Genomic DNA, 14,006 nt, shown 5'->3' on the forward strand with positions numbered 1-14,006 from the left:
AATAGTGAATTCTTTTGGACAGACACCCAATGCTACACAGTTTTGAAGATATTTATTTGCTATGTGATATAAAGACCCATAGATTAACAAATACCATTGAGTATCCTCCTATTGTTCTGCCTTAATGGTTTTCTTTCTTTGAGAGATCGTCTCTCACACATAGAGAGCAAAATGAATTTTTTTTAATGCACAGGATAATTCCATTCCATGTATGCTACAGATACATTATCAAGTGTCAATTACATAACTCCTGTAGTCTTTTTGTTGAAGTACATAGAAATGCTTGGAGTATGTGTTGCTGACAAAAAACCCCTTCAAATACATAACCATATATATATTTCATATATAATAACAGCCAAATGGGATTAAAAAGGAACAGTTCAGCAGTAAGACAGCAATGATCAATAGCCTAGTGTTAAATACTGAGAAGTTCTCTCCTGTAAGAGAAATAGCATTCACTTTTTTCCCTCATAGGTGCAAAATTACCAAATGTCCCCCTAGGCTATCTCTTCGATCATTCTTCTCATGATTTTCCTTTCTCTTTAATGTGAAGGGCTAGGGGAGGAAGGGAAGCTACAAAAATAATGTCCAACTAAACAAGATATAGTTAAATTGAGGGCATTCCAAGGTGGAATACAAAATATTTAAAGCAGAAACTGATCTAATTTCTTCTTCTACCATTGACTTAGTATGTAATCATGAGTAAATCATTCTACTAGTCCTTCAACATTATTGTAACATTTTCTTAAAGAAAATGCAACCTTACTTTCACAAAACTGAGAGCTTTGGAAAATGTTGTAAACAACTACCAAAATAAGAGACAACTGCATGCAATATGAATTAATACATTAATATAACATCATATTAATAGTAAGATTATATATATAAGTGTGTGTGTATGTATATATAAACAAATATACAGATTCTCTGAGTCATGCACAGAATTATTTAATGTTCAGTTCTAGAACTGGCAGAAATATCCTGATGGTATATGGTGCAGGAGTAATGCTCTGATTTGCACATATGATTAAAGACATTGTCTTTCCAGCTGGTGCACTACAAAACTGATGAATCTTTCTTCAGACTAAAATCAGTGACAGTTTTGCCCCTTTCTTATCTGGAAGCAGAGACTTTTTTTCTGTACTTGATTACATGTACAAGCATTGTAAAAATTTATAAGCTTGTCCATAGTAACTTCATACATGTCCTTTGATTTGTGTCCGTCATTTTGATTTTGAAGATCTTGTCAGACCTCATAAACCTAAGATTCTCTTCTCACTATGAAGAGAATTTAAAAAAACTCATGCCCTCCCCATAGCTTTGCTAAATTTAAGGTAGCAGAGTCATTTCCTTACAACTACTAACTAGCAGTTATCAATAATTTTTGCTGCTGTTATTCAGTTAAGCAGAACTTTTTTAGCAATGGTTCTCAAGACATTTTTGCATCTATTCAACCAAAAGCTCTGATTAAGTAGTTAACTAAATAAAAATCTCAGGTGAGTGTACAAGCTCCCCAAGCCACAAACGTCATTTATTAGCTTCCCTTTTTTGAGGCCTTTTCTCCTTTTCTTGTCATCTTTCAACCCTAGAGCTATACTAAGGTGATCCTTGTGTTGCACATGACTTCCATACTGGCAGTATGGCAACTTTTGGCCACTGTGGAAGTGATAAAACAAAGAAATATCAGTAATGCTGGATAGAGATGATTTTGAAAGCTTACTAAAGGCAGAAGGCTTTTAGTTCAACTGACCCAACTTGTAAATGGACATATGTACTCTATATTTTTCAAGAGGCATTTTAAAACCAAAAGAGCTCTGATAAGATCACAAATATATATATATGTTGAACACAGTATCAGGATACCAATTATAAATATATTTCATAAAGCAATGCCAGTGTAGGTAAGGGTATATGAAACATATGCATTTTCTAGTTCTTTCACAAACCAGTGTTTTAGCACATGCTCTTTAAGGAAAGTAGATGTAGTTAGTGGATACCTAGACTCCAACAGATTAAGCTAGGACCTTTTGTCAAAGTTACAATTAGCAAAATGGAATCAATACCTTATGGAAGGAATAAATTTAGAAAAAAAAAACCAACAACACAACTGATACATTTAAAAAATAAACTTAAGAACCTACCTTATTCTAGAAGCCTTTGAAAATGTTAGCTATAACACCTGTGTCCACAACTTTGTTAAAAACACACATATGCATTCATTCACTGTAGTGCATTGACTATTTAGAGTCATAAATTTTCAGTCATCTGTTTTTTTTGAACTGATGTACAGATTTAAAAGAAAAAAAAAACACCTAGACATCACCTGGAAAGGCAATGGTTTCTTTGAACTGTAAAGTAAAAGGCAAGTAATAACTGGAAGGTTATTTAAGCCTTTAGTAAGGCTAGCGAATATAATTTTCTGTTGTGTTTCCAAATGATTTTTCCTTATGCTTCTTTTTCCAAGCGAATTCTTCCATTTTGCTTCCTTTTCATCCAAGTCATAATGTGCATGTTCTCAGAATACTCACATCTTATTGTACTCCTTATCCAAAACTTTCCTAAGCTTTCTTTTCTAAGCACTAGTAGGTACGATGACTTCAGGAGAAGCAGAAATGTGTTCTGTTTCGTCTTCACATTCTTAGAATTACTTCTTCATTTTTTTAGCTAGCATTTTCATCATCTTTTCTTCTCACCCATTTCACTATATTAGCAATTAGGGATCATGCCTTTCTTCCATCATGATCATGTCCTGTGACAAGATGTAGAATTCTGATGTTTGAAAAAACTATTTAGGAAAAGGGAAGAAGTATACAATATCAGAGAAAAGAAATGGGAGACTAGGTAAGTAAATAGGTCAGAAAAAAAAAAGTGTTTGACTGGAAGATAACAAAAGCAAGAAAAACGTAAGAAAATTTGGGGAGAGAGAGAAAAATTAAAATTGGAACATGGAAAAAACCAATGTTATAGAGGTAAAATAAAGGAGATGTTCTCAATTCTCAAAGGTATGAAACATTTAAATCCAAAGTACATAGGGGAGTGGGGGAAAAACCCCACAAAACTAGGGTATCTGGTAAAATATATCTGGTAAAATAATTGTTATTTAAAGTTTATGAAAATGTGACAGCAAGACTTGGAAACAGAATAACAAAATATTTCACCAAATGCAGTGTGTAATACAGAAAACAGTCCATTCTGCACTGAAGTGTTTATGTAACCAGCTGTGTTAAAGAACAAAGAACAGATGAAGTAATAGTATACAAGGGTCACAATAACACAACTACATTCGTTTAGGAGTATGATGATACCTAACATAGGATTCTTTTTCTCTGATGTTTTCTTTCCTATCAGTATATGTCCATGACAGGTTGTATTTTCTTATGATTATGCTTCCCAAAGTTAATATTATTTTTTTTAATACTGAATTTTTGGCTAGAATTAAATGCACTTTTGACAACAAAGTTTTCACATTGATTTTAAATGTTTGACAGATCTGTACTTTGAGATTCAAAAGCAAGAAAAACAAAGAAAGATTACTGTGGCTCAAATTCACTAAGGATTTGAAGAAAATTCAAATACCTGTATTGGAAGATATAATCTTCAGAATCCTCTCCTAACTTCCTGAATTCTAAAAGGTAAAAGGCTTCTTTTTTAACACCAAAGTCTTGAACACTCTGAGGGGCTCGGATGCTCTGAACATCCCACATTGGCAGTGTTTCTGCCTTTACTTGCTGCCACCTCGAGCATCTCCAGAGCCCTCAGAGAGCTCACCATCCACCCTCTGTCTTGCAGGTTGGCAAACATGCTCAACAACCACATGCACTGGCAAAGGGAGAGCGACAGCTACCAGCAGGAGAACATTTCCCACAGAACTATCCCTCATTTTGTGCTGCCAGTCCTGGTGCTTCAAAATCTCCACAGAGATTTATTTAATACTTTGCAATATTTCTCTCTTCTGACCCTTCCTTCCTCCATTGCTAGTTAATCCTTCTGTGTTACAGAAGATCTAAGTTTCATCTTTAGCCTTCCCTTAGGAGAAAAACTATCAGCTCTATTTCTGCTAATAATGCTTATACTACTCCACAGGTGCCCAAAGTCTCTTTTTTTCCTCAGATGATCTTACTGACATATTTCTAGTTACATACAGAGCAACTGTTCTCATCTTGGACTTAGCTTATGTTGTTTCCATTTCAGTTCTGACAGAGGGCTTGCATGCCTGAAATCTTGCCTACGTTTTGCTATTTATCATATTCAAGTTATACCAAGCTCATCTAACCTTCTCCCTATATATCTAACTTAGCTCGTTTTCAAGCCTGTGACTACGGTACTACAAAAATACAGCTGTGGTTCCTGGGGGTACCTGCATTGCATACAGAGCTCTTTGGTGGACCAAGTTCTCAGAGCACCTGTATAAAGCTGCAGAGCTAACACCCAGCATGGCAGTCTTTGACCAAAAGTAAAACTGGCTGATTTTATTTTAAAAAGTTTTAAAAAAAACACGGAAAGAAAGGGAGGGAAAGGGAGGATCACCAAAATTAAATCAGTATGTAACTCTAGTTCTGAAATAAGAGTGTTTGAACACATACTTGCACTGAAGCAACTAAAGACTGAAGGCATGCACTTAAAGAGATTTAATTATCTTGTTTCTATTTAATATGTAAGTTAAGGATGAGCTGGGTTTTTTTCTTGCATACTTTACATAAGGGAAAATGTTATTTCTGCAACTGAAAAAGTCTTGCTACAATTATTGTTTTCAAACTAGAAATTCTAGTAGTTTGGAACATAACCTTAAAATTCTGTTCTAAATTACAAAAACTCCTGACATTTTTTGAAACATCACTGTTTACAAGTACATTATAACAGGACATCTGAAACAGGCAAGTACTTTAGAAATATGTTGTTTAGTGTTTTAAACCCCTATTAGTATTTACATTTTAGACACCTGAAAGTGATTAGGTATTGATCAACACAGATAAAACTACTTTCAGGATAAGACAATTTCACTCTGCCAAGAAAACTGTTCTTTGAGGTAGTCTGGATAGAAACTTGCTGGTTTTTGTATTACATTTGTTTTTCCTGCTGTTTTATCCAGCTGTATATTTGGTAAGTTCATTTCAGCAGTATTGCAAAGGGATCTCTTGGCAGAAAAAACACTGCAAGAGCTTGGAAAATAAACCTAGAAATATTGCAAAAGTAGTCTTACTATTATACAGTCACTATACACCTGTGACAAAAACACTTGCCAACTGTTTTCTTAATTTTACCTCACGTAAAAGGACAGATGATGTCAGGAGAAAATCTAGTACATTCTAAATGGAGTATGAGGGAATACACTAAAAGAATTTGAAATCATTCCTACACCTATTTCAAATTGTATACCCAAAACTCAGTTCAGTCAACACATTCCACAGATTTGGAATATGCCTTGATAAAAATAAACACATAATCAGTTAAGAAACAAGGTAGTTGGTTACCATGAAACAAAGAGAGGTATGTGATGGGAGAGCAGAGCCAGAGCAGGCTGCACAGGAAACTGCTGAAATCAGAATATTGACTTACACTCCCAATGGCACAGCAGGGAGAACATCATTGCTGAACAGACTTGCTATTAATTCTGTTGCCTACATGGGTCATGGCTGCTAAATTAACTGTCTTTAGTGATATATTAAGTTCTCAAGGTTCGTGACAGATTTTGTTCCTCATCTGTTCTGAAGCTGACAGCAGCCATTTCCACTGCTTCTGCAAATCACACTGAAGCTATAGAATTTGTGTGTATGATAGTGACTTTAAGAAGTGTTATGGCAAACATACAACATTCTCGGTTATTAAGAAAAGAAAAAATAATCAGCATCCTTAAATGAGTTATCACACTGCATGAGTGTTGACTGTGACAGTTTAAAATCCTTTTGCTATATCTTAATGAAGCCAGTTCAAGATATCCTTAAATTGTTATAACATTTGTCTTATTTCTACTAGAACTTGATGACCCTGTATAGCTAAACCAAGGAAAAACACTCCTTGCTTTCTGGATTACCTTTAGAAACCTGCTTCCTCCCCAGCTAAATGCATGTTCACACACACACACACACACACACATGCACAAACACACACGCGCACAGACACACACGGACATGCACAGTATTCTTACGCTGGCTTCCTTAACCCATTCTCATCTATTTACATGAAGAAAAATTTAATCTTTTCAATGCCCACTCAGTGAACACATTCCAAACTGAAACAACAATCACATTTCCAGATGCTATGTAGCTTTACATACAGCAAGAATGCTTGGCTCTGAAGAAACCACATGGATAATTGCATGTATTGTCTGCATGGTTTAAAGCCAAAGAACCTGGCTTTTCCCATGCTTTGGGAGTGGTAATGAAAGAGCCAAGTGTTATTTTAAAAGAACAGTTAATAAATGTTACTTCTTAAAGCTTAGTACTTTATTGAGTTGATACAATAAATCACCTGTCATTTGTATAAAAACTCGGTTCAGCTTGACTAGGATCAAAGAATAGTTTTTCATCTGTACAATCATGAAGTTGTTTGGAGGCGTGAATTTTAAAAACAGGAAGGTGTCTAATGGTATCAATCCAGTAGACTGTGTTGAGTACTTTTTAAAGCCATGAACTGAAAAACATTTCTGCGGTTAACAAATACAACAAACACAATGGAAAGACCTTTGTTTATTCCAGTATTTTATATAAATTCAAATGTGAACAGTTTATCCTGAATTTGCTGGGGAAATTGGCATTCATTGTTCATTACTTTATAAAGTCAGTAGTACCAATTATAACATAAATCTAAATGTTGATGGGTTTGTACACCTAATAAAATCTACTATTATAAGGAAGAGCAAGCTGTATAGCTGAAGTGGAAGAAACTAGAAACAAAGTAAATACCAAAATTTTGTTTGCTCAAAAGCTTAAATTTAAAAGAAACAAATTATAAATTCTTAGCAAATTTGGTCAGTCTGATATCATAGACCATTTAAAAAATATAGTTCAGTTAATAAACACAGCTAGAATAAGAGGACAGAAAGGAAACAAGTTACATCTTCATCCCAAGTGAAAAAAACCCCACATTTTCCATGAAAGACTAGCCCAGTTTTTCAGTTAAAGATTTTCATGATGAGTAGCAAACCTTTTAAAAAAATATGTGATTTTATTTATTTATTGGGGATAAAAGGAAAAAATATTTTCATATAAAAAATTACTACCCATAGTAAAGAAGGTCAAGGGGAAAAGCTAATTATTTTCATAAGTAGTAATTATTACACTGGCATAACCAGCCATTTTCTTTTCCTTGTCAAAGAGTTGGAGTTTGTACAGGGAAAAGGACTACAGAGTGGGCTAAGAAACAATGTGTTCAGGAGTTTTTTTGTTCGGTCTGACCCAGCTCCCAAGGCATCCACAGAGCTCTACAAAAAGTCCCTGAGGAACCCACAACACACCAGGTGGTAGTGATGTTTTCCTGAAGCCAAGTATGAGATATTTACTCTTTCATAATCTAAGGGGACTCACAGAGAATTCAGCTTTACTAGGCAGTTCAGAAAACACCAGAGGCAAAATAACTGGGCATTTCTTACTGCAGACAATGCAAATGCACGAGAAAATTTAATTATGATTAATAACATCAGTTCAAATACAACTCTCAGAAAAACTGTATTCTGGCACTGTAGACAGGTTATACACATTGTAAACATATCAGCTAACATGGTTATGGAATCCATCATGTTTTAATGATGCTGCATAATAATAATAGATCATTGTAAAAATATACAGCTCATGTTCCTGCAAATAAAATAGTTTCTCTTTAATCCTGGAAGCTCAGAAAATACCAAATACTCATTTCAGTGCAGCAGTTTGAATTAAAATATATTAAAAATTACTGAATATTCTGAGTCTACTTAAGCTTCAAAGTTAGAGTGAAAAAGAAGTGCTGGTGATTGTTTATCCTAATGGGTCTAGGAATCAGCAAATTTTAAATGTCAGAAAATTGACCAGATCCTTCATCTTACAGCTTTCAAAAAGAAATACATGACCAGTTAAATGGAGAATGGATGCCAAAGGCCAACAGTTTCAAAAGGATTTTCATAAATATAGGTATTTAAATCCATATCCAGACACACAAGTGAAAGTGACCTAATTATAAAAAACAGACATGATTTTTACTGAGTTCAGTACAGTGCTTAGAACATTTTGGGGGGTGGGGGAGAGAGAAAGAAAAAAGATTACGATAGTTCTGAGGCTTTTGTGCATAAATATAGATACAATCACTAAATTTTATCCACACTGGAAACGTGCAATGCCAGGTTATTTTAATTATGTTGAAAGTAAATACATTTCTGTAATTACATTAATGCAATAAAAACCTAGAAAATGGCTAATAGAATAACTAAGAAGCAGACCAGAGGTCTTCATACAGAATTCAAACTTATACTCTATGTTCTATATTATTAAAAGGACAGTGTAGAGGATGTGGAGTGATTATTTTAATTACACCTGGACATCTCCAGAAATTTGATAAAAGCAGGGGCTCTTTTATTCTCTGATTCACTCTAGCCTCCTACACAGAAGACCTGCTCTCCAAGATATACTATTCTGTCTGATGGAAAATGTTCTTTTGGGCCAGGAAATCCCTCCAACTGAAATCAAAGCCAGTCCATTTCAAATGTAACAGGGGTGCTAACACACTTACAATTGGTTCATGAAGGCAAATCACAGGTATACCACAGGTACTGTAAAATTCTTTTGTTGTTTAAATAACACACTTTCTATACTAGTACCCCTTCACAAAATGAAAAATAAAGAGAAACTTTAAATGGCTTCCACCACATTAAGGCACCTTCTTTATAGTGCAAAGCTAAGAAACTCCATTCTTAGCAGTATAAACAACAAGCATTCAGTGTTTTGTCTAATAAATACAGAGTTAAGCATCTTATATAACGAAAATAAGCTGGAGTGAAATAATTCTAAAATAGTTTCATTGGTAATAATGTAAACAAAATTTTAAATCCTTGTAGGGAAGATTATAACTAAGTTCACAGAGTATCATTCAATGCCAGTATTTAATTTCTCACATCTTCAGAAAAGGGTTTTTTTTGATATATAATATGAAGTATAAGAAAGAACACCAAGAAAACACTAATCCAGAATCTGCTGTATTTACATACCTTTGGAAAGGTAAATTATGCATGGTTACTTTTACCTTTGGAAACAAATACATATATATCTTACATAATTTAAAAATAAATTTCTACTAACTCTACTGTGTAAACTTAGTGCATGGACATCTTGTGAAGAGTAAAAACTGTGGCTGGTATTTCAAAAAATGCTATTATTATCCCAGATGATGGGACACAGAAGAACAGTGTAATCTTAATGCCTATCTGCAAGAAAAATCAACTTCTATTACCGTTTCAGCTGGTGAGAGATTTATCATCCATTATGCAGAATGCTGTAAAATGATAGCAAGGGGAGAAAAGACCAGTAAAACAGTTATTCAGTGTTGGAACTTCATCACTTTGAGATCATGTGGTCAATGAGCAAAAACAATTTCTAGCACCTGAGATGAGCTGAGTGGATTAGTTAGAGGAAACTGATAATGTACATTTAAATCTATATAATCAGATTGGTTTTGAGAAAAAAAGAAAAATTACTGTGTGTCTGGATTGAAGTGTGGATCCTTCAGAATGAAAGATCCCAGCCTACTAAATCTGAAATTTCTGTGTTATTTTAAAACACAGAAGAAAATTCTGCTGTCCATTTAAAATGTTTGTCAACTTGAAAACACCCTTAATAATGTTTATTAATAAAGTAGTTTATTCAGAAATGACACCCTGAGGATAATAGCTGTAACTGGAATTTATAATACATTCACTTACTGTAGGTTATTAATTTCTAAGACTTGGCTCTTGGACATACAGTGTAAATAGCAGAGCTGATGGAAAACTTAGGATCAACACTGTTGTCTTTTAGGAGAAAATTGCTAATGAAATTCATCAGATCTTCATCAGATCCAGGATGAAGCTTTTAGTAAAACTAGTAAAGACCACAAAAACAACTGAGAAATCAGTGAGAGCACTCATTTAGAAAGTAGGACATGTATGCCTAGATTTTAAATTCCTTGGTTTATGTAAAATATGCACCAGAGACTTGAACCTGGGTCTTCCACTTTCCAGCTGGAATTCCCCAATCAGTGGGTTATTCACATCTTGCTGAGAAGATGCTGCTGTTCTCATTATTAATGTCAAGTGGAAATATGAATGGTGAAATCTTTTTTTTCATAAAAATTGATTTATTTTTTCAAGATAACTGCAGTTGACCATGCAGTATCTGTCTCTTACAGTGGAAAATGAACAGATTTAGCTTTTTAAGTGCCTGGCTCCCACATGAGTATGTTGGTCAAGAAGAGATGATGGTGAGACTCCTTTTTATTGGAATACTGATACTTAGATAAAACAGATCTGCCAAAAGTCTCTGCAGAGTCTGAATTCAAAGTAAAATGAAAGAAAGTCAATATACTTGTTATCCAACTACTGTACAACATGAAACATTAATAACCATTGAAATGTTGACACTAAACACTTTGTTGTTATTTTTTTGTCCTTAAAATAGCCATGACTTAGTCTGTTCACTTTATTCTATCTGTTCAGTAATAACAATAGATTCTACAGGCATAACATGTATTTATGAGAAAGTAGAATAAGTCAAAATACAGTGATCTCCAAGCAATTACAAATAAATATGGAAGAAAATGAATGACACATCAAAACATTAGTTTCAAAGACACTCCTAGGTGGCTCATTTCAGAATACATGTCACAAGAGTTGTACGATAAGGCCTTTGAACCTTTCTATTCAAGTATAAATTTAAAGAATCTTTATAAGGTGGAAAAACTCCACTAAAATAAATAAAATAACTGTGTTGAAGGACAGCTAAAAACCCAAAGTCAATGTATTACAAATATGTATGATAGAAGAGTGAATAATAGTAGAAATAGTCTGGCTCCAGCTTTTTCAAGAGAAGATGTTGTGAAGAGAAAAACCTATGATACTAAAAATGCATATCAAAATTTGACATTGTTTTGACTTAAACCCCCCAACATTTAAAATAGCAGAGTATGACTTTTTCTCGACTTAATTCTTGAAACAATGCAAGTAGCACATTGGTAAAATTTATAGTTATAGTCAGAGATTTGGTGGGAAATAAAATTCCAGAAGCAAAATTTAAAAGATAAACTAACATGACACAAACCATAGTGGAGTCCAACAGAAAAATTGTTGCAGCACAAACAAACTAGCAGGCTACAACAAGCCTTTTACCCTCAGTCAGATTTTACTGTCCATGCTGTTTCTTTTTCCTCCAGAGATCAGACCACACTGCTCCTCCTCCATACAATCCCCTCTCCCACAATCCTCAGGGCTATTTAACCAGTCAGCAGGAACGAGCTACAGCTGCACATCATCCATGTCAATCAACCCACTGCCGCTGAGGCAAGGCCACAGCTGCATGTTATCAAGGCTAATCAACCCACTGCCTTCATTCCTCTACAATGAATAGATGATTTTTTTGTATTGTCTGCAATAATGTATGTAGAAATAACCTATGAAAGTGATTGTAGTAGCTGAGAAGAAGCCTCTGTTGTGATTACAATAAGCAGCTATGGGCTGAACTTGAGCTAAATTTGTAGTTCTCTGCTAACTTATCTCGGTCAAAGAAGATAAAATGTTTAAGTGATATTTAGGAGTATAACACTCATTTTTTAAACACTGAATTTACACTACTTAAATGCCTGAAATGCAACCAGACATCTAGTTTACCAATGTTAGCTTCCACTTCTGAAATCTTTATCCTCATAGAAAGGAATAGAAACTAATTGTGCTGTACAGAACCACCACCCCTACCTTCCCACACAAATGTATGTATAATCTCCCAGTTACTGCAAGTTTAAGTTTCACTGACTTTCAAAGCAATCTGAAGGCACATAGGTCACTTGAAAATCTGTGACTTCAGCTTTACAGCACTGAGTTGCTTTTCAGATGTTTGTATTCAGATTTTCCTTGTATGGTGACAGAAAAGATTTTTGTTACAATAGCTTAATGAGGTACAGAGTAGTTAGAAATCTATTTAACTTCAGGAGTGGATCCAGCTTGAAATAATCTTTCCATCGACATTTACCTCTACTGCTATGATAAAGTGTTCAAAATAGAAATTATATACTGAAATAGAGTATTACAACAGACTTCAATATTTCCTTTTCTCATTCCACATAATATTGGAATTTTTCTCCTCATCACAATCAAAATTGGAACCTTTTCTACAAAAAAACTGGTCTTAAACTGTCAATTTTCATCATATTTTAGCATTTTTTAATTATTTATGTCATTATACTTTGTGAAATGGAGTTTGTAATTATTCCTTGTAAAACAGTAAGAAAACTAAAGTGCAAGCTCTCTTAGCATCTCAGGGTTTTTTCATTATTTATTAAATAATTTCGATTGTCCTTATGGAAAAAGCAAAATCTTATTTGAAAAATATATTTTGTTGATCTTTTTAGCTACATGTTTACAATAGGAATTTTTATTGAAAAGATGTAAGAGTTCTATTTAGGGACATCCCTTTTTCCTAATCAAAATGCCATGTGAGGATTGTAATGTTTTTGTCAGTGTAGATGTTTCTGTAATAGCCTTATTACACTCATGGAACTTGGTAAACTCATTTTAGTGGCTGAAGTTAACTTAAACATTTGCCATTATTTGTGCACATTTTGTTAAGAACTCAATAACTGAGCTCATAAATAACATCAAAAAGGGTAAAATTGTTTTAAAGTTTCAGGCATACTGGAAAGGATTAGGTCTGTCGTGTACAGCTGTGGGCCATGTTTTTACTGTCATGCCCATGTAAATCAGGATTAATTTTGCTTGATGACTGGAATGTGCTTTCCAGAACAACAATGAAGAAAAACAGTAAGGAAATATTCATGAAGGTATAATTTGCTTTGTTCTTGTTTCAGATAGGATAGACAGTATTCCAGGCACACATAAAAGTCCACACATATGTATAACCAATATTAATATCAAGGCTATTTAGAACATATTAATATAAGTCAATGAGTTAAAGTGTGAAGAAAACTAAACACCAAATAAACTTCTGTAGAAAAAATCTTGACAGTGTAAGTGATTTCAAGAATACTAGGACTGAATGATTAATTACTTTATCTGTTAAAATAAATTTTAAGTCAAAGGAATAGTGGAGAGATCTTCATGTCTCAAATAAGGGAGCATAAACCAAACACTTCTCTGAAAAAGAACATGGGAATATGAAGTTGGGGAAAGATTCTCATTCCTTAATAACTGACATAATTCAGTCTTTCCTGAAATGAAGGCTGCTCTTTCCATCTGCTCTTTCCCTGTTAAATTCTCAAGAAAAGGCGAATGCCCCTTGCGTGTCTCTTAGGTGAACCTGTACAAAGTTGCAATGGCATCTTCAAGTTCAGAGAGATGCGATTTGCATCCCCCTCTGCCAGCACGTGCAGGCCTGTTCTTTCATGTGACTCTTTTCTGTACAAACTCTAATCAGGACTTTTAGTACATGTGAAGTCCTTTGCAACACGTAAGTACAAACCAGTTGGTGACAGCAGACTGTTTTTGATTCAAGCCAATACACTGACAAGTTATTAAAAAGACATATCCTTGATTGCCTAGATTCACTGCTAAAGTTCATTGATTTATCAGGTTGAACTCTTAACAGATAGCATCTTCGGGGAAAAGGCTAACAAAACAGAAGTACTTTCTAATAATTTGAATGTGTAATGTGTGGTGCAATATCTGTTTAATATCAACTAGGTGAAAAGATAATAAAAAATGTAAGTTTTCAGACTGACAATGCCAAAGACATTTTCTTTGAGAGGAACTCTAGGGACCACTGTTATATTCTTTTAATTTTTATTTTACATACTAGACCTGCAACAGTTTGTTAGCAGTATACAGTTTATATGCTCTT

The sequence above is a fragment of the Falco punctatus genome, assembly GCF_963210335.1.
Source record: "Falco punctatus genome assembly, chromosome: 3".
NCBI classification, from domain to species: Eukaryota; Metazoa; Chordata; class Aves; order Falconiformes; family Falconidae; genus Falco; species Falco punctatus.